Source organism: Lissotriton vulgaris, chromosome 6 (assembly GCF_964263255.1).
Source record: "Lissotriton vulgaris chromosome 6, aLisVul1.2, whole genome shotgun sequence".
Classification (NCBI taxonomy): Eukaryota; Metazoa; Chordata; class Amphibia; order Caudata; family Salamandridae; genus Lissotriton; species Lissotriton vulgaris.
Window position 1 is genome coordinate 205,852,116 of NC_141694.1, and position 22,916 is coordinate 205,875,031.

Genomic DNA, 22,916 nt, shown 5'->3' on the forward strand with positions numbered 1-22,916 from the left:
ACTATCTGTCTTCCAATGGGGATCGCACCACATGTGGAGGGCTGTGACACTTGGGGCACAGTCTTTGCTTCCATTTACACAAAAACACATGGTGTTCCGTCCATGGCGGTAATGCCCGATGTGCTAAGACAGATTCAAAATGAATACGGTCCAGAACCTGCTTTAACTCTGGGTATGAAATTACTAAAAGACTTCAAGCAGGTCTCGGCTATATTATTAGCCAACATAAAAGGGGAAGCCGCATCTGTGGCGATCCGCTAGAAATTGAAAGAAACAGATATAGCAGAACAGCCATTTGAACTTGCCAGAATCATAGAAAAATCCTATGAAGAACTAGGAAGAGATAGTTTGCGTGGGAAACCAGCAAAACCCCAACTAACTGAAAATCCTGAAAATATATTTATTAAAAATAATCTAAACACTCCAAAAAAGAGCTGGGATGGAAATAAACAATCCACTCCCAAAGAAAAAAAGATTCCAGTCCAGAGGAAGGTCTCCTCGGCGGAGAGAAAGATCTCCAGACCAAGGACACAAGTCTCCCCAGAGGGAGCCCTCTGAGAAAAGATACAACCTTAGAAATAGGAATAATCTAAAGAAACCTGATAGATATCAAGATATTGATATACGTCCCTCTCGATCTTTTCAGACTTCCTCGCAGAAATCGGAAAGAAGAGGACGTCAGAACAAAGGGAAGAGCATGTCAAGTCCAAAGACAAGGAACCTGCTCATCAAAGTAAAAATTACAATTTCCAAGAAAGAAGGTAGCCAGCATTAAAATAGTCAAACATGCCGAGGATACTGAGGACACAGCTGAAAAACGGAGAGTGGGCCCAGACAGTGCTAGACAGCGCAGCAGAAGTGACCATAGCTCGCAAGATCCTGATGAATCATCTGGAGACAGTGGACACGAATGAATACATTCAAGTGGAAACTGCAGACAGCAGAGTTAGCAAACCTCATAAAATATACGAGATAACATTACGTATAGAGGGAGATAAGACTAGGAAAGTAAGGGGTCTATTTTGGGATTACCTTTCCAAAGGCTATGACATCCTTTTAGCTGAAAAAGACTGGCCACCAGAGTTTGTCAGGGAGTGCCCTCATAGCGAAGAATGATTATGCCTGCCTTCTCAAATCACATTCCAATTCATAAAAAACATACACTTGCAAGAAAGTGGGCAGTAGCCCAAGCTCCTGCATTATATAAAAATCATGTAGGATGGGATGAGGACTCTCCTCCTCACAAAATCCAATTAAAATGTCAACCAACTGCACAAAGGCAGTAACCAATTAAGCAATAAGCTAAAAAACAGGTCAGGGAGATCTTAGATCAACTTGAATACCAGGGGGTGATTGAAACATAACCCTCACAAATGAACAATCCTTTGTTTCCTATCTCCAAGCCAGACGATTTTTATCGTCTAGTTTTGGACTCTAGGCACCTTAACTCATGTTGCAAGACATTTGCAGTACAAAACTCACACAGTGCAGCACTAATGAATAACATCATGCGCAAAAAATACAAAACAACATTACACATCTCTAAAGGATTCTTTTGTCAAAACATTGCACCTGAAAGCAGGTATTTGACCACTTTCTCAATAATGGGCTCGCAGAAAAAATTTCTGTCGACTCCCACAGGGGTTCAAGAATAGCCCAGGATTATTCTCAGCAAGAGTAACAGAGTTACTACAAATGTATGATGATGAGGCATTATCTTATGTCGATGACACCTATCTGACAGATGATGACTTGGATACTCACTTGAAAAGAGTGAACACCATAATACTTGGGTTCGCAGCAGAGGGTTACAAATTCAACTTTAAAAAGTCACGAATTGCCCATCTGACTGACGCTGAGGAACTTACAATCAATACTAGGTTTCCTGAATTACGGAAGAACTTACATTCTAAATTATGCAGAGAGGGTTAAACCTCTCTATGAATTAATAAAACCTGATTTTAAACCAATCAATTGGACTCAAAAACACACAGAAATTTTGAGATCATTGCAAACAGACATGTTAGCAAAAACAAAATTGCAAACTCGGGATAATACACGCAACCTTGTAATCCGAGTCATCCCAGGAAGATGCGGATTCACGTACCTGACCTCTAAGGAGGGAGAAAAGGTACCAATAGCATGCAAATCACACTTGTACTCACAAGCTGAAAAAACATTCAGTATTACAGAAAACATTTTAAATGCGGTTCAAACAGCGGTAGCAAAAGAAAGAGCCCAAGCCGAAGGCAAAAGGATAACTGTTTTAACAGCAGAATCAGCCTTCGAGGCATTAACAAGCCCATTTAACTACTGTGACATTAGATCCAAAATGGATACAATTGGAAAATTCTCTTGCTACAGAAAAAGTGAAACACTATTTTGACCCGGAAATGAAAAAATTGAAATAGCTAACACATGAAAAAGAATATCCTCTGCCTAACCACATTTTGCTCCTACAACAGTACGCCTGCGTAATATACACAAACAGTTATGCAGAACCCTCAGTTTGGGGAAAACAAGCTTATAACGCTACGTGCGAGGTTGTCAAATGCCGGTGGCGCAGAGGTAAATTGATGCCACTTGTAACAATGTCACAATCTGTAAAAGACAATTCAGGTCAACAAACTGAATTAATAGCTTTAAAAATGGCGCTCGACATTGCCGATCGCGAATTCCCGACACTAATAGTGTGCGATTTGCATTCCTGCGTCAAATCATGAAATATTGACTTGCAGAAATGGGTTCAAAACGGTTACAAAGATGACACAGGTGCCACAATTAAGCAAAAATCGCTTTGGGAACAAGTAGTTCTTGTAAAGAAAGAACTACAAAAGACTCACGTGATCCATACACTGAGTCATCAGCGTGATGGCGTTCACGCTGCAGGGAATTCATTGGCTGAGACAGCCACAGCGGAAGCAACTAATCCGGCTTCGGTAGCCACAAAAAAGCAATCAGAAAAATACATAGAGGGGGAAACCATGCTGGCAGTAAAAACGTCTTCAAAAGGCGACTGTGCAGCATTAACCGTGAACTATCCACTCAATTATACATACATAATCGATGCAAACTCCGTTCCTTTTGCTCGAATCCATGGGGTGGGGGATAGAGTAATTCCAAACACGAACAGGAGAATCTTCTTAATACACGAAGCACATATGGGATTAGGTCTAAGGCATCAGATGATCAAAGAATCTCTGACAGAATTACAATCGGAATACTGGTGGCCGGGAATGAGCTTGGATAATCACAAATTTCCCCAAAATTGTGAAAACTGCGACAGAGATCGCGGTGGCGAACCGGCCGAAATAGTGCAAGAACACCTAATAGAAAGCATAAGGCGATCTTTTCGCATGATTAAACAGGAAACATGCGTCCCTATGTATATTATTTAAGACTACATTCACTTAAAATGTAGACACCAGCGCTCGGCTGACGCCAGAACTGTTATAAAAGATTTGCGAGTCTATATCGGCATATATACGCAATTGGCATGCTACATTCTGATCATGGTCCTGCTTTTAGCTCTCGAGCTTATAAGGAGGCCATGACCAGCATGGGCATTGCATTGTGGTATTCTTGTCCCTTCCATCCTGAGGGAAACAGGATTGTCGAAAGAAAAACCCGAGACATAAAGCAATCTATAACGGTGAGGGTATTAGGTACGGGTACTGGGTGGGTCCGACATTTAACAAGTGTCCAACGTAGTCTTAACAATCTGCCAAGAAATTCTCTAAAAGGTTTCACTCCGTATGAACTATTGTTCGGGACAAGAATGCATATTCAGGACCTCGATAGTCAGACTTCAGTGGTAGAAGAAAAATGCTGGTCAGAGAGAAGATCGCGGTGAAGAAGGAATTTGGGCCTTCTTACAGAAAAGCAGCACCTGTCTTATCTGTCAACGGAACAAGGTCAATTGTACTATCGCCCCTTGCTGGTAAAAAGGAGAACCGAGTCGTATCCATCGACCTGGTAAAACCACAATCATGTGGCTGATAATAAGTAGTAGGCCCAGTGGACTCCCAAGAAATAGCAGAACACCAACGTTTGCTACAAAACAAGAGGTTCAAACTGAGATACTAATCACATTTGATAAACCTGCAGTGATTAAAAAAGGACTATGCAATAATGCCATGGAACTTGTGCCTCTTGAAACCCAAATTGAAACAGTTCATCAAGAAACACCCGTCTACAACAATGTAGCCACAGACTATGCTAATAAAACAAAGAAAATTCCAAAAGCAAATAAAAATCCAGAAGCGATTCCAACAATTGATAGAACTGCATCTGGCTACTTCATCAATTTCGATGACTTTTCTGAGGATCCAAGCGAGCCTGAAGAACGGCCAACAACTGAATCTTTTAAAAACAAAGTAACAGGACTCTTTCATCAACTCAAAGAAACCTATCTGATTTCTCCATGGATTGAATTTTGGATTGTGTTAGGTGTACTTTTCCTCCTGCTTTGGCTCATCATGGTTCTTTGTTTGGGAAAATTCATTGAGGGAAAATATAGAACAATGGACACAGCAAGTCAGAACATCAACTTGGTCCTAAAGCCACACAAGTCATCTCACATCGAAAAAAGAGAACTATCATCCATGAATCTCACAGCCAATCCAATACCCGGTGGGGTAGCTTGGGACAAAACAGATTACGATATTTATGGCCCGGTCGAGCTCTTGAAGTATCCACACCAGTTTAAGATTTCATTGAGTGACTTTGTAAAACCGAGCAGTTTTTCTGATGATTGGGACTTTGAAAGTATTAATGATATGATGTCAGATTTAGTAATGTCAGCAAAATTTACAGAACATGATTACTTGCAGGGTTCATCTAATTATGAAGAATTGTACTGCTACAACCACTTTGCACATCACTATTTGCATAAATCTGCTCAACCTAGAAATGTTTTAAATTATAATCAATGGGAACATTGTGCAACTACACCAAAAGGCAGTTCTAAAACATTTTATGAGAAATTCCCATACTTCTCAGGGTTTAATACAAGTGAAGCAGACGCCTTTTATTTCAAAATGTTAAATAAGACAGGAATTAAAACAATGCTGACAAACACTAAATTAATCTATTCAGAAGCATTTTATGAACAAATGACTACATTTGGTTTTGATTTTTGGAAAAACAATATTGAAACAAAAACCATCTGGGGTACCAAAGATTGGCAGGTCCAAGGTATAGAATCTTTATTTAGAGCCTGCATGATCCCAGAACAAATTATATTCTTGAATGATACCATTCAACAGACAACCTGTCTTGGCCTAGCCAAAATTAAAGACTTGAACAAACCGTCTATTCCAAAGCCAACACCTGACAGTAATAGCACTACGGATGTTGAGATAGACGTATCCCATATTTTTAACCGAAACAGAACACCTCCTGATTGGAAAAAATGGTTGATCTGGCCCACAGACACAAATAACTATCAAGATAGATTCCTGAACAAAGTACAGGGGTTCAAATTGACCAGGCCAGACCATAGATACTCCCAGAGACAACATCCAGGGATAGTTACAACATACAGTGTAGGAAAACTCTGCCTCGAATGGCTACACACATCCACACTGGCAGAAATTAAGCAACACTTGACTTTACTTAAAGACAGTGCTGACTTGCGTGATTTCATAATGGGACCACGCAAACAGCGACAAAAAGGTTTCATAGCAGCCGATATATATGCAGCTTACAACGAAGCTTGGAAAATAATGCAAATTGAAACAGCAGAAAAAATACGGGAAATTGACCGTATTATTTGGAAAAATCACTTTCTGTTGTGGACAATGGGTTAATGACTCTGTCTTCCAGAATATATTCACTGGACAGTATTGTATCATCTGCTATAGATATAATAGAGCAGGACTTGCTAATGCTACAACATGGTCATTCCCAATTACGTTCTATTGTATAGCTTGGCTGGACGTTACAAAATCTACGTTCAGGCTACATGCCTTGGCGTTTAATCAACACAACATCATTATTCTCTATCTTTAACCTTACTGATACACAAATCAGCTTGGCACAGAAAGGAGCAGAGTATACAATTCTGAGCATTGAAAAACTAGAGAGATTTCCATTGACAATGTCAGAACGACCTGTCATTGAATGGATAATACACGGAATAATAACTATTCCGATAACAACTTTCAAATTTAAATTCTGTCAAGAATATATACCAGAACGGCCAGTATGAAAGGTTGGGTAAAGGGTACAATAAGTCATCATGGAAATTACCTTACACACACACATGTTATAGTGAAAAAGAACAGAATGTATTTCTCAGTGGTAATAATTGTAAAAGATCACTAAGTGGTATACTTCTGTGTCAAGGTATTAACCTCCATGGGTCCTGTGAGGGGATTCAAATAACCTTTCATGTCACCAGCATTGCACACCTGTAACTCGAATAGAGCCATTCTTTAGACGGCTTTCTAAAGGGAGCTATATTCTAATAGTGGACCACAGATGTTGTGGCATGGTGCCAGGAAAAGCTTATCTAGTTAGCGTTAGTTCCATGGTCACTTGCTGTATGCAAGTATTGTTTCCAAAGAGCACTCCAGACAGGGAGGAAAACATTTGGCCATTTTTGAATATCTCTTCTATTCGAATTGATACTTTAAGCAGAATAAAGTCTGTCCTTTTGCAGACATCTGTGCCCTTGACGTCATCAAAAGAAACGTATGATCTGCAAGTCGCAAGGACAACGGCAGAGATACATAGCCTTTTATCAGCAAATTGCCCCCTACATTTTGCAGAAATGTTAAGCCAAATCCTAAATATGTCTGATACTGGAGGTATCCCACATGTATTTAAGACAATTTTTTCGGGACTGTTAACACCCTTCACAACAGTTCTGGGCATTTCTCCTAATTGTGTCCATTCTGTCTTTGGGGGCCTACCACTCCTGTTGGGACTCGTAGCAGGAATTTCATTTTTGATTCTCCTACCTCGTTATGGCAAGCCAAAACGCAGACAAGACTGCAGCAACAATGGAAGAAACGATCCTAGCTATACGTTATCGGGACCGCATAACTAAAGTCCTTGGATTAGCCCGGCTCAGAGATCTGAATATGACCTGGTTTCTTTCATTCAGACCCATCTGGCAGAATTGTATCTTACCTGTGCTTCGATGTATGCTATGCGGAGAAGAATGCGTGTTGGACGTCTGTCTTACACTACAATCAGCAGTACCATTGGATACAGATACTTTGCTAAGTCCTGTAACGGCTCATGCATCGTGTTGTCCCCAGAGGTTACCAATCCTGATGACGGCATTCGTTGAGACTTCACCTGTCAGATGAAGTCTTCCTGAGGATCTGTTGAGTCAATATAAGGGCCCACCTCTCGATACCTCCAATTCTGATTGTATTAAATACACAGAATATTGAAGTGATCAAGCGGGGGGAAAAGGGTGTTGGGAAAGGAACTGCGGGGAGGGAGATCTGAAAAGGAAAAGTTAGTGCTGCAAGTTTTTTCCTAATGATACCTGAAAACTCTACAGCAAATAAAAAACAATGATAAACTCTCAAAACTAAAGACTATTTAGACAATTATTCAAACGTCATCAAAAGCAAGTATAATCTTGAATTGGTATTCTCAGACTCAATAGCCTTTAAACAATAAGAAAACTCTATGACACTTTGTGCGTTGTAAGTTCCCTTTTACATCAGTATAACTCTTTGCGCAATTGTAAATATTCTCTTTACACCAATACTAATTCTTTGCACAATGTAAATATTCTCTTTTCATCAGTATTAATTCTTTGCACCTTGTACATATCCTTTTGGCGTTTCAAATAACTACAGCAAAATAAGTTCTTTTGCCTCTTCACATTGAAATCACTGCAAAATTAGCTGTTCAAAAACATTCCAAAGAACACATTATAAAAATATTCCAAAGAACACATTATTCCTTAAAAGCAGAGGTTTAACTTTCTATTCCTTTAACATAAATAGCGCCAACCTTTTACATAAATAGCGCCAAATTTGTACTTAAAATAATTAGGCTGATCCTACCTATAGAGTACGACCTACTCTATACATTGAGAAAAGGGCGTGGCTGCTGGAACTCCAAAATCCACAAAGAACTGCTACTCCAAGCTTCTTTTCAGTAACCTTCAACTGTTAACACCAATCCAAAACAATCCTTTTGCTGGCACCTACTCGAACTCTGCAAAAGATCCAAAAAACCCTCCAAAGCTCTTCTTCCAGGTAAGAGCATCAGGAGGAAGCTGCTGCACCATAGAAATCCCCAGAATAGTGAGCAAAGGGGTCTGGGCGTGGTCGCGTACATTGACGTGATCACGCCCGGTGATTTTGTCTTACAGGCGTCCATTGGAAATGCCTACGCATCTCGCGGATGCGACCGCTTGCCAAATACCACGCATCTCGCGGACGCGTTAAGGCCGCTTGCCGTTTCTCACGCATGTCGCGGACGCGTTGAGGTTGCCAAACCTCACGCATCTCGTGGACATGTGTAGAATGCCAAATCTCACTCATTAGGCGGACAAGGGGGACTTACAGAGAACATAAGGAGTACAGTACATCTTAATGGACAATTAAACCACCATCTCCTTGAGGGAAAGCCATGCACTTTACCACACAAGTGCCGTGGACATGGCACGTGGCGTGGGGCGGGCCCTAGACCGCAAGCCGCCCTAATAATCCTGACATCACCACTGCGATTAGAGGGTAGTGAAGTACGAGAGGAAAGCAACATCACCCAGGTACGACCTTGTGTGAGCACTGCTGATCCTGGCCTCGATGATAGCAATCATGCTCACGACTGCACAGTTGCGGCATTTTCCAACTTGGTCGAACTTTCACCTGAAGCGGTAAACCACTTTTTTGAAAGTCTGTCTGAAATTATGTTTTCCCCCCGAACAAAAAGAATAACTTTAAAGCAAACTAGTACACAGCGTTCCCTGAACTCTGAATTCGGCCTTCGGCTTTGATAAACAAAAGCTACTGAACATTTTTCCCGATTCCAAAATATTTACCCTTTTTCTGGCACATGTACTCTGCTTGAAGTAGAACTATTCTTAGAAAACAGAGCTTCTATTTTAGGAACTCTTAAAGACAATATATCACGTCAACCTCTAGCACATTTACAGCAACTGTATTTATATGTGATGGAATGGTCTCGCACCTTTTTTCTGTATTAAGAGCCATTTCATGTGTAAATTTCGCAAATCATTCATGCTGATATATATATATGCATACTTTTTTATGAATGATTACACTGCTTAAAACGCGTACAGTAACTATAATTATTTTCATGTATTTCGCATACACCATTTCAAATGCAAAAATGTATTTTGGGGTGGGTTGGTATACACGTGCACCTTTTATGTTTACTATTGCTTACATTTTAGTAATGATGGACATTAATTTGTGGAGGGGGTGTAGTGTGTTATCAAGGAAATCTGAATCAATATTCCTATTTTATGCCCTTGTCCGGTTATATTCAATAATGTCCATACAACGGCATAATAATCATATCCATAATTCAGTCGTAGCACGTGCTGTCACATTAAGCAAGGCTACTTCTCCGGCCCCCTAGTAAGCACACCGAGTTCTCTAAACAAAACCGAGCCTCCAGCAACCTGGGAAATCCCCCTCGCTTTTGTTTTGATTTCGTCCTAGAACTCCAGTAAAGCACTGTAAGAACGGCCAGTTCTTAGTGACATCTTTATTGACGTCTTATGTCCAACCTTACGTCAAACCCAGGCACCATTCAGCTTTAAATATACCAACGTTGCCTTAAGAAAATACACAGTGGTAATTCTGGAGCAGAGCAGCTATCTACTTCCGAAAGCCCAGCTTATGCGAGAGCCCATGGACACTGCCCCTCCTCCTTGACGCGCTGGGAAAGACGCTGTCTTTTCTCCTGCTGAGAAATCCAGCTCCGGCGTTTCCAGCCTACCCTTGCGGGTTGCTGGGATATCGAGTCCTGAAAGAGAGATACCGGACCTCCTGCTTTCTATTACCCAGCTCACTAAACCCTTAAAGAGAATTCTTGAGTCAGATTCTTGGCAAAACAAACTTAACTTAAGCTGCTACTTACTTACTCCTTCCCACGTATTAGGCTTAGGTCAGGTACACCGGGGTAGGCGTATTTAGAAGCACCAGTTGAGTACGATTAGTCAATGTATATATGTATGTATATATTTTATCTATTTTAAAGTATCATATGTCTTAGAAACCATATCAATGCTTTTACAGTATTATTTTATACTTCTCCTTTTACTGTACGCACTTTACTTTACCATGAGCATTACAATCGTGGCAATTCATTTCTCTTGTGTGAGGAAAAAGACTGCTCAATAAATAACACCTTTTATTGAAAACGCCCGTCTCTCTTTTCTCTGCATTCTGGTGAAACTAAGTACGCACATCTTGACTGAGTGAAATAGCTGTCTTTTGTATTCACACGACTCTAGAGATACACTCTTATTCAGGGAGAGCAAAGTTGTCATGTTTTATGGTTGTCAGAAGCTAATCCCTGCTTGTCTATCCAGGGAGGTTAAACTCCTCCTAGTTTATTCGAGAAAGTTTCTAGTGACCTCTGAGCTAGCTGGCAAACCTTAAGTCTAATATAGTCAGTAGAGACCTAGATAACCTCAGTCCTACGTCTACACTGCTGAATATATTATTCCAATGCGCAGAGCCTATTGGGAATATAGGAACTACACTACAGTGCCTGTCACCCACAAGGGTGTAAGTCTGAAAACACCACACATCCACCCAGAGAGGTGGAAGACTGAGCACCACACACCCATGACGTCTCACCTCCACATCCCTAGCCCACAGGAAGCCCATCAAGGCCCCATTAGCTCCTGTTTATACAGGTTGTCAAGATCTGACTTGCAGAACCCCTGCAGGTGCTCGGCAGTGGGTAGAGAGCCATGCGAAGGACAGAGCTCCTGTCTGGAGTCCAGTGCTGCAGCGAGCGGACCCTTGTAAACTCTGAAATTAAAGCCCTGCTGTTCCTTTCTGATGGTGCTTATTCTGGAATGTCACTTATTCACACCTGACTACCCCACCCCTTCTCCCTAGCTGCAACCAGACCTGACCCTCGAAAACAGAAGCATCAATCAATGCAATGCACTTGTAGGAACGCAGGCTCGCATTCGCAATATCTGATCATAATGTAATGTCTCGCAACCGATGGACCCTAAATACAGCAGCAGCCTTGGCCCTATCACAGAGAACAAGATGTGATTCAATGTGATATGATGTATAATATTTATACAATCAATGATTTTTAGGTGAGCTGCACCAATATTTCACAGACAAAAGTTGCAGTTGAGCTCTTTTTACATTTGCTGTTCATATTTAATTTCCTGCTTAATAAGGTCCTCTAAGATGTTTATCGCCACGAAATGTTCGGTTTTGTTTAGCATTACTCCATATGAACATAAACAAAACATTCTAGTCCCCTCTAACCATTCCAAGCTTCAAATTGGGTAAACTGTGAGAAAAAGTGTAGATGAATGTTCAAGGTATCAGCAAACCAACTCTCTCCTTTCCAGCATCCTGAGAAATTACCAAGTCAAGCAGCTACAAATTACTTCAAACAGAAACAGTGCTAATTCATCCCTTTGCCAAACCATGAAGTGACCAGGCAGTCAGAAGATAACTGGGTGCGCCAGTGTAAATTACGTGAAAGGGGCACAAAGTGTGTGCCAAAAATGTGTGTGCGAGAGTGATAGTGGTATTTGTTAGACTGTAGCGTAGTTCCTATATTCCCAATAGGCTCTGCACATTTGATTAACATAAACGATAGTTTAGACATAGGACTGATGTCGACTAGGTCTCTATTGAATATGTTAGACTTAATTATGAATGCCAGCTAGCTCAGAGGTCACTAGAAACTTTCTCGAGTAAACAAGAAGGTGTTAACTTTCCTGAATAGACAAGAAGGGATTAGTTTCTGACAACCGCATAAACATGACAACTTTGCTCCCTCCAGTATAAGGAGTATATCTCCAGAGTCGCGGAAACAATAGATAACTATTTTACTCAGTCAATTGTGCATACTTAGTTTTACCAGAAGCGCAGAGAAATAGAGAGACGGGCGTTTTCAATAAAAGTGGTTATTTATTGAACGGTCTTCTTTCTCATGCAAGAGAAGTGAGTTGCCACAATTGCAATACTTGTCATAAAGTAAAGTGCGTACAGTAAAAGGAGTATTATGAAATAATACTGTAAAAGCATGGTACAGTTTCTAAGCCATACCGTGTTTAAAATGGATAAAATATATATACATACAATCATTGACTAAACATACTCAACTGGTGCTTCTAAAATACGCCTACCCCGGTGTACCTAGCCTAAGCCTAGTACGTGGGAAGGAGTAAGTTAAGTTAAAATAGTTTTGCCAAGAATCTGAATCAAGAATTTTCTAAGGGTCTACTCAGCTCCATACCTTTTTTTTTTAACCTTTTTTTATTGGTATTGGAAGACAATCAAAAGACAGTAGTGACGCATATACAAAGCATATAAAGATTCAGGTATAGTGCAATGCAGCAGCGTACATGGACAGTCCAGGCGTCAGGTCCAAACGGGGAACAAGGCAGGCAGTAATAGGGTCACGATACCAGCAAATACATGAGGTGTTACACAGCTGTACAGAGCATATAAGTACATCAGTAATGTGGATAACAAGCATACACCCCTACAGGGAGGAGATTAACAGCAGCACAGTGGGTGTGCACTCACAGCACAGCAGTCCCTGAGTCAAGGCATCCTAAGCAGCACCACAAGGGGGAGGGCAGTGAATCCCCGCCTCCCCCCGATGATCATACAGCGTACCTCATGTAAGTAAACAAGCTGTAGTGTAAAGAGAACTTCCCGATCACTGTGTCATATGGCATGTGGTAAACAGACGTGTAGTCCCAACAAATGGAACTACATCAACCCACCCCAACTCGATCTGCACTATCCGAATCAGAATCCTGCACAGCCCTGGTAAGTAGGTACACCTGCAGTGGGCTCCAAAAGTCCTTAGGTCTACAGCGCACAGGCATCATTTCTGCGTAAATATTATATTGGTCTTGACAATAAAGGACATCCTTCAGCCAGTCCCCCAATTGCGGTACCCTGCCGCGCCCCCAGCAACAGGCCGCATGCCTCTTCGCCAGCAGTAAAGCCACATCCACAAATCTACGATAGAGTGCCGGCACTTCCTTGGTATATCCCAGCAATAGGACCATAGGGTCGAATAACACCCCATCTTCAGTCATGACCTGAAGGGCGTCATGAACCTGCACCCAGTACTCTGAAATAGCCCCACACTCCCACGCCAAGTGAAGAAAATCGGCACCCAGCGCATGACAACGAGCACATCTATCGTCTTCCGCTAACCGGAACCTGAGTTTCCTAGCTGGTGTGTAATAAAATCGTTGTATGAATTTATAGTGTATGATCTTTAAGCGGCAGCTAGAGGAGATATTGGCAGTCACACCACAACAATATGCCCACTGGTCATCAGAGATAGAAATTCCGAGCTCAGCATTCCACTGTTCACGTACCCGACCAGGCGACGCTACTCGTTGTTTCCTGATGGCACCATACAACCTAGACACCAAATGACACCCATCAGAGAGTAACATCACGTGAAGCGGTAAAGCCATGCCCGGCTCACCGGGGAACTCAGGCAGCAGCGCCCTCAGGCCTTGTCTTAGCCGGACATAATAGAACATTTCCAGTGGGGAGTATGCTCCACCCCTAAAGAAGTGTTCAAGGGTGCGGAAGGTGCCCTCACGAAAAAGGTTCCCCCAGGTGAGTATCGCAAGACGTTTGCACTGGCGTTGGAACCCCGTCTCCTGCAGCAAAGACAGAGCAGGGTGATACACCAGAGGTAATGCAGGTGAGTAGAGGAACGCAAGATCCAGCACCCTTGCGACTCGTGTCCAGGCATCAACCGTACAAGTGACCGTCGTCTGGTGAGTATCTATGTCCCCAACATTCCCCAGGACCATGCCCTCCAATGGGAGAGGATGAGCAACCCACTGTTCAGCAGCCACCTGAGGCATAAACGGTGTGGGGCGCATCCAGTGGTAGGCGTAGTGTGCCTGGGCGCTGACATAATATAGTTCAAAATCAGGGACGTCGAAGCCCCCATCGACATAAGGCAGCGTCAATGTAGACCACGCCACTCGCGGTTGTTTGCCTCCCCAAAACAGTCGAATCAGCTCCGAACGGAGACGTGTGAAAAAATACGCCCCAGGGTGATATGGAATATTCTGAAACAAGTACAGGAAGCGGGGTAACACCACCATTTTTATCAGAGATGCTCTACCCGCCATAGACAGTGGCAAAGACATCCATCTCGTTATGTTATCTGCTAGCTTGGTTATAGCGACGCCGTAATTAAGCCTGAGCGTCTCCTCCTTGTGCAAAGTCACAACAATACCAAGATACCGTAGCTCCGAGTCACACCACTCCAGGGGGTAGTTAAGTGGAAAACGATGAACCGCTGCAGTGAGCGGAAAGAATTGGGATTTCTGCCAATTGATATGTACTCCAGAAACACCGCCAAAGGCAACAAACCCACGCAGAATCGCATTAAGGTTCAGCTGCGGATCTTTCACATAAAGTGTAACATCATCCGCGTACAGAGATATCCCAATTTGTCGCTGAAAACAATTAAACGCACTCTGTTGATGCAATTGCCGAACCCTACATGCAAGAGGCTCTATGGCAAAGGCAAACAGGAGGGGAGAGAGAGGACACCCCTGCCTGGTCCCCCTCGTGATCGGAAAAGGGGAGGACAGTACACCATTCACAACCACCCTTGCCACCGGGTCAGTGTAAAGCAATTTGACCCATGAGATAAATATCCGGGGAAAGCCCATTCTGCACAAAACCTATATCAAATAACCTCACTCCACTGAGTCAAACGCTTTCGTTGCATCTAAAAAAACAGCAGCCACCGGGAGCTCTGGAGCTATGGTCGGAATCAAGGAGAATAATGTTCGAAGATTATGAGATGTTGCACAAATCCCGACTGGTCAGGTAGGACTATAACGGACATTAGCTCAGAGAGACGCGTCGCCAATACTTTAGCCAAAATTTTAACATCGCAGTTAAGCAATGAAAGAGGCCTATAGGACCCCACGTCTAGGGGATCTTTCCAGGTTTGAGCAAAGAGGTGATAGCAACTTCCCTCATAGACCCCGGCAGTCTCCCCACCTCAAGAGATTCCTCGAACACCTCCCGAAGCACCGGAGCCATAATATCCACGTAACATTTATAGAATTCGGCGGGGAGACCATCCAGACCCGTAGCCTTGCCATTATTAATGAAACATAATGGCGCTTCTGATTTCATCCACCTCCAGGGGCCTACCCAGAAAAGCCCTATGATCGTCGGATAGCCAACAGAGCGACAGCTCGTCCAGAAACCCCCCATACCTCACGTCTCCTGATTGCTGGGTAGTGTATAAGTGTGCGTAATGATTTATAAACGTGTCCTGAATATCCTTCGTGTCTGTACAGCGTGTGCCATCAGGCAAGACCAATTCCAACATATCCGAACTATGCCTTTGGTGTCTCGTAAGTGTGGCAAGCACCTTCCCCGGCCTCTCACCTTCAAAATACCTCCTAGCCATCCAGTATTTCCCCCTATGCTTCGCTTCCCTGGCCGCCTCCTCCTCGTACTCCGAGAGTTTATCCCTAAGCTGGTGCATGAGATCAGGGTCAGGGCCAGCCAGCAACCCACGCTCTAGTTGTCGTAGGTCAGCCTCTAAGCCCGTAAGCGTGCGAACAATAGTCCTGAGTACCCCACAGCTCTTGGAGATTGTGACCCCCCGGATTGTAACTTTAAATGCCTCCCATATCACTTCCACACTTTCTACAGAACCCCTATTCCTCGGGAAAAAAGCCTCCACTTCCTCGCCTAGCTCCGCCTTAAAGATGGGATCCAACAGGGCAGAAGGGAAAAGCCTCCAAGGTGGTCGTGGTCTGTGCAGTCCAGGCACCGATAATACAACCCTAACTGGACAGTGGTCTGAGTATGTTCTGGGGAGGTGTGTCACATCATGTAACCCTGCTAAAAGTCCCCTAGAAAGGAAGATATAGTCCAATCTCGCCCAGGTACGGGCCTGTGCTGTGAAATGCGTGCCCTCCTTAGCAGTGGGGTGTACATATCGCCAACTGTCTATCAAGCCTGCCTCCTCCACAATGCCCCGCAAGACATCCCTGGCCTGGACGTTGTACTGAGAGCTTCCCTCCGACCTGTCTTCAAGAGCCCTCATTGCCAGATTAAAATCCCCCCCCATTAAATATGTGAGGCGTCCACCGCAATAATATGGCCCCATAGTGCAAGAAAAAAGGCAGGTGTATCAACATTCGGGGCATAACAATTCACGAACAGCACAGTGATCTGCCCAATCCTCCCCCACAACAGCACATATCTCCCGTCTGAGTCTATGCATGATCCCAACTCCTGGAAGGTAAGTGACTTCTTGATCAGTATAGCAACACCCCTCGCGTAAGAGGAGTACGATGAAAATTTCCTCACTGTGGCCTCCGAACGCATGTGCAGGCGCCCGGCGCAAATGCGTTTCCTGCAGAAAAGCCACCTGTATAGCATGTCGATCCAGATAGTGCAGTACATTACGACATTTCCTGGCATCATTAAGCCCACGCACATTCCAAGACAAAATCGATATCCTATCTAACATCTCGACTGACATTACTCATAAGGAATGTATGATAGGGAACTCTGAAACCCTGCACCAGGCACACTACCCGAGCAGATGCAGTGGACCGTAACCGCTGCATACACCTTCCACCTCGCGTAACGCACACCACAGTCATCCATACCGTCTTCCATCCACAGAACCAAACCCCCCCTCCCAGAACCAAACAAAACACAACTGTGCAACAGGCACGCGGTACAGCCAGATATCATCGCGCATCCGTCACAACCAGCAAGTGAAAGAGAAACTACCATTGCATTCCCTCCTCCCTCCGCCCACCTGACCATCCCCAAACTGTCAGGACCCCCTACCACCCCCACTCCCCACACTTCATTCATCCATCCAACCATCCAGAAAGTCAGTTGCACAAAAATAACTCTTAGCATTGGTGGGGTATTCCCGTTGGGAGTGTCCTGCACTTCACCACCCCCTAACACTATGCCGTTCCTCCAGCCGCAGGGCGAAGATCCTACTCAGGCACAGTGCGGGAGTGGGTGCCCGGAGCAAAATATTATCACCAACCATCGCCTCCATAACAGTCTCAACTAGTGGACGCTCGGAGTAGTCCGGCGATTCACCCAACCGCCCTCAACAGTACATGACTGTGGAAACCCAGCCTCTAAGGGCAGACATATAAGTATCAGTGCGAAGTGTGCAGCATAGCCATCCCACTTCTAGAAACCTGGTCAGGCGTCCTCCTCTTCTCCCGCCGATTGGTGGTCTTTCTGTCCCATCTCGTCCTGCCGTCCAGCAGCAGCTCGCTCTTCCTGAGACGCTTCACAAAGTCCTCCGCCTGCTGCGGATTCGTGAAGAAAGTCTGCTTCGCCTGATGAGTCACCCTTAGCATCGCAGGGTATAGCAAGGCGTAGTCCACCTGCAGGTCCCTAAGATTTTTCTTGACCGCCAGTAATTTATGTCGCTGCTCCTGCACCATGGGGGTGAAGTCCGGATATATGGTGAAATTGACCCCCTCAAAGGAAAGTGAGCAGGTAGTGCGAGCTCCACGAAGAGCCGCGTCACGATCCCGATAGTTCAGGAGGCGCGCAATGATAGGACGCGGAGCCGCGCCAGGGGCCGGCCGCGGTCCAAGTGATCGGTGTGCCCGCTCCACAATAAACTGAGTAGAAAAAGCTTCCGCTCCAACCGCACCAACCAGTAGTCTTTCCACATACGTCTCCATTTTCCCAACATACGTCGTCTCCGGCACACCTACCACGCGAATGTTGTTACGCCGACTTCTCGCCTCCAACTCCTCATTCTTGGCAGCTATCACTCTCAGGATATTGTCCATCCTCGCCAATTGAGTGGTATGAGTGGCCGCAGTGTCGTCATGATCCGAGATACGCTGCTCCGCCGTGGTCAGGCGCTCCTCATGGACATCAAGTTTTTGTACCACTGCGTCCATGCGCGAGGATAGTTTGTCCACTTTGTCCACAATGGTGGCGTAACCCTGTCGCATCTCCTGCATCATCTGCTGGAAATCCGGGGTGGTGGGCTGCGGAATAGCATCAGCGACACGCGGAGGGGGGATCTTGAGCTCCCTGCATCCTGTACCAGGCGAGCGCCCCTCCTAGAAGCCGTAGAGTCAAAGGAGAGCTTAGGTTGCTTATTGTCCGGTTTACCCATAATTATACACACACAGCTTGCAGCAGTTCTCACAGTAACGTGCAAAGAGGGGCGAGGGGGTCCTCGGGTACAAGTTCACGGCCACCAAGGTTATGCACCCAACAGACAACGCAGCTCAACAAAATGCAAAAGTGGGGTGTATGATGCTCACTACCACGCAGCGCTGCCAGCACCCTCAAATCAGTCACAGCACGCTGTCGCCACCAGCATGGCAAAGGTCAGCCACCATGATAGCGAAAGGAGGCAGCCCGATGGGACGCTGCAGCGGCCCGCCACAGTACACCACAGAGTAGTAAAGGCCGCGCCACACACAAAGTGCGACAGGGACAGTGCGCAGGAATCAGCACCAATGTCGTCTCACAAGGACCAGGGTGGTACAATCCAAGACCGTGTGGCAAATGAGGCACAGCAGGGGGTAACAGTGGGTAGCGCAGTCAGATGGGACAGGAGCCACCATAAACAGCGGAGAAGTCCGTCGCGATATCCAGCTCGGCAGGCTCCGCCATACAGCAACCGCTGCGATGAAAAAGGCGTCAAATGCAGAAAGATCGACCTCCCAGCAGGGTGATTAGCAATGTCACATATAAGCCTTTTCCCCGAACGTAGTACACCTCCGCTCGTACCTGGCAGATTCCAGTCGGTCAGGACAGCACAACAGACGGGGGCACGAGCAGGCGTATATGCCCCGCCACTCCTCTCTGTGCAATGGCCGCTTCCAAATCAGGGGGTAGATTGGAGCCCCCACCACAGCTCCGCCGCCACAGTCCTTGGCAACACCTGCGGTGGCGCTTCACCCCCCGCGCGCCGGTCACGAGCCCCAGGGACAATTGCCGGCCGCGTCCAGGCGGGCAGTCACGGAGAGACACTGAGGGGGAGGGGATCGGGCCTCCACCCACGTGTGCAGCAGCGGACTAAAGTGGGCCGAGACGCCGGGCCGCGGAGCGCTCGCTCTCCAGAGTGCTCGGTGGTGAATCTTCCGGACCTTCTAACTCCGGCCAGGAACCTCCGATCGGAACAGGATTTGGATTGAGTGCAGTCCGTAGCCTACCAAGGGATAATCCAGGATCAGGGTAGGGTAGGGTGATGATTAACAGGATAGTTAGACGGATGAAAGCTCCGGGCTGCAGGAGCCTCACGGCAGTGCGGCCATGCAGCAGTGCGCCCTCTAGCGCCCCCTCTACTCAGCTCCATACCTTGTTTATAGAATGAAGGAGGTCTTGTATCTCGTTCACAGGACTCGATCTCCCAGCAACCTGCAAGGGTGACTGGAAACACTGGAGCTGGATTTCTCAGCAGGAGAAAAGACAGCGTCTCTCCCAGTGAGTCAATGGGCGGGTCGGCTTCCTTCGGCACTTGCCACAGCAGGGCGTCGGGCAAGTAGATAGTCGATCTGCTCCAAACCACCGTGTGTTTGCTAGGGTAGCTGTTGGTATATTTATACCTGGAAGGTGCCGGGTTTGACAAAAGGTTGGACATAAGACGTCACTAAGAACTCGAAGTTCTTTCAGGACTCCAGGAGTTCTTGGACAAATCAAAACAGAAGCAGGGGAAATTCCCGGGCAGCTGGAGGCTTTGTTTGTTTAAGAACGCATTGTACTTTCTAGGAGTCTATGGGAGTAGCCTTGCGGTATTTGGACTGCATTGGCTATGACTAAATATGGATATGATTGTTATGCCTTTATAAGGATATGATTTGTTATAACCACATAAGGGCATAAATCGGGAATATTTAAATAGGGTCCTAGATACATTCACAACAAGACCTGGCATCCTTGGCGTGGTTTCACCTGACTTTTTGCCTCTGCCTCCTGTTTTAATTTACACTGTGCTGGATTTTGATTTGCTGGTTTAGATGCTTTGGACACTTGGCCACTGCTGATCAGTGCCAAAGTGCAAGTGCTCCCTGGTTAAATTATTACTGTAATTGGTTATTCATGATTGGCATATTTGTTTTACCTGTCAGTCCCCAGTAAAGGGCACTGAGGGTGCCAGGGCTGGCAATTCAAATACTACTAGTGGGCCTGCAGCACCGATTGTGCCAGCCACATGAGTAGCACTAAAATGGTGTCTCAGGCCTGCCACCGCAGTGCCTGTGCGCAGTCTGTGGACTGCCCTGTTGTCCTCGCCAGTTTACACTGGCCTGACCCTTCCCTTTTCTTACACATTGGGCACCCCTATGGTGGGCCAAAGGTACCCCCCTGGGCAGGGTGCAGTGTATGTGAAAGGTAGGACATAGACTAATGTGGGTGACATGTCCTGATAGTGAAATACTGCCAAATTCGTTTTTTCATTATTGGAAGGCTATCTTGCCCATAGGCTAACATGGGGAAAGCTGTGTATCATATTTACCTGCATATCTTCCCATAGCGGCAAGATAGGCACATGGAGTCTGGTATTCCTGAACTCAGAATTTAATAGTGCATCTTTGAGGAAAGATGGTTTTTAAATTCTGTGTTTGAAAATAGCACTTTTTAGAAAGTGGATATATTCCTGTTCAACTTTCCTGTGTGCCTCTGCCTGTTTGTGTATTGACGGTCTGGTTTGTGAGTGACAGGGGCTGGCGGCGGCTGCAGGAGGCTGGGGTAGTTAGCCCTAGGCTGAATAGACCTATCTACATTTAGAGTGGTGGGAGGAGTTGCACCTGGGCCTGAATAGGACTGTGCCTGCCTTCCACAATGCTGGCTCCACCTCCTGCAGTGTGTCTGATGGCCCTAGCCACCCCTCACAAAGGAAGAAGACCTGCCCTGGCATAGGGCACCCAAAACTGGTTAAGACTGGATCCTAGACCCCACTGACATGAAGAACAAAGACTTTTGGGGTATAAAAGCAAGACCTAAGACCCCAGTAAAACTAGACTACTTCTGCAATCAAGAGAAATCTCTGCTAAGAAAATCAGCTTAAGAGACTAAGGAAGACTGCCCTTGCTGTGTGTTCTGGCGCGAGGAGAGAAGGGGTCTTTTCCGTGTGCTGTGCTTTTCCCCACCTTCTTGAGGTAAAGACTTTGCTGTGTGCTGTGTCTTAAAAGAGTCTCCATGGGCCTGGGAAGAGCTGGACTCCAAGGTTCCCAAGGCAACATTCTACAAGTGACTGCGTGCATATCTCTGTGCACAGCCTGGATTCCCAGCTAAATTTGTCTGCCCGTCTGACCCTGGGACTTGGTGTATGATCAGCACACAGTGAGGCTCGTGGAGGACTATCGCGCCTTTAATTGGTTATTCCGGTGCTCGAGAGTGCAGTGCCCGAGCCCGTCATCAAAAAGGGGCCAGAATCAACGCTGATGGCCCAGGACGACTGTGGGGAGAAGTGCTTATAAAACTATCACCGTTCTGTGTCCCAAAACGGTCCCTGCTGCACCGCGAGTGAGTGCCCGAGGCTGAATTCAAGATGAAGAGAGAAGCCGCTGATGTCACGCTGTGCCTCGCTGGGATTGGCCCTAGCTGTCAGGGATTCCCTTGTCGTCATCAGTGTGCCGCGTCTGGATTGGTACCCGCTCAAGGGATTTCTACCACGTCATCCACCTGCCGCGCTGGGATTGTCCCAGCCTGGAGGGCTTCCCCGCTTGCAGGCCAGGAAGCGGAGCTACACCGGGACCGGGGAGAATCTCGAAGGAGGGACCTGGCCCGCTGGAAGGACGCAGCGCACCTCACAGATGACCCGGTACCCGCCTGACAGGTAACTCGCTACGGTTCTCCTACGGGAGCTCTAGCCTCCTGCAGGGATCTCCCAGCACGCTGTTGTTGGGCCGTGGGTGGCTCGTAAAAGTCCCACACTAGGACCTGCCCATAGGGGGAACACGGACACGGCCCGTCCCATTCACTTAAAGAAAGCGGCAGCGGGGCCATATCAAAGACCCAAGTACCCGGGGTGATACCAAGTGCAGTTTTCACACGCTAATTGCGGGAACAGAACTCCCGGGCCCCATTTAAAAACTGAACTGTTGAGTCCCTGCGTTTTGGACTAAGACAACCTGGAAGCAAAGGTGCATTCCTGAAATGAGCTTTTGCGAGGACAATTAAACAAGAACTATTTTTAAGGACTGCAAAATCTACCTATTTATATGTATGTGTATTTTTTGCTGATGATCTGATCTACATTACAGATAAAGATATTGTTATTTTTATAAGCAGCTTGTGTGGAGTATATTTGTGGTGTTTACTTGGTTACTGTGCATGTTAGTACAAATACTTTACACATTGCCTTGGGGATAAGCCTGTCTGCTCGTGCCAAGCTACCAAGGGGGTGAGCGGGGGTTATCAACAGTGTGTGCCCCCTTGCCCTGACTAGAAATAAGGGTCCCTACTTGGACAAAGGTACTTACCTCTGCCAACTAGAGACCCCCAGATCTAACAGTACTTTTTTATTGGGCCAAAACACAAATAATATAGCATGCATTCTGCTGTTTTAATTAGGTTCAAGCTCAAAAGAACAATTTTTGAATGTGAAACTACCCCTTGTTTTTGGAAAAAGTAAATTTCATTTTAACTCCATCAGTCGCCATGAGCCATTGAGCCTGGAGGTTCTCCAAGCAGCTTCCCTGAAGAGTGTAGTATTCATTTGATGTTGCC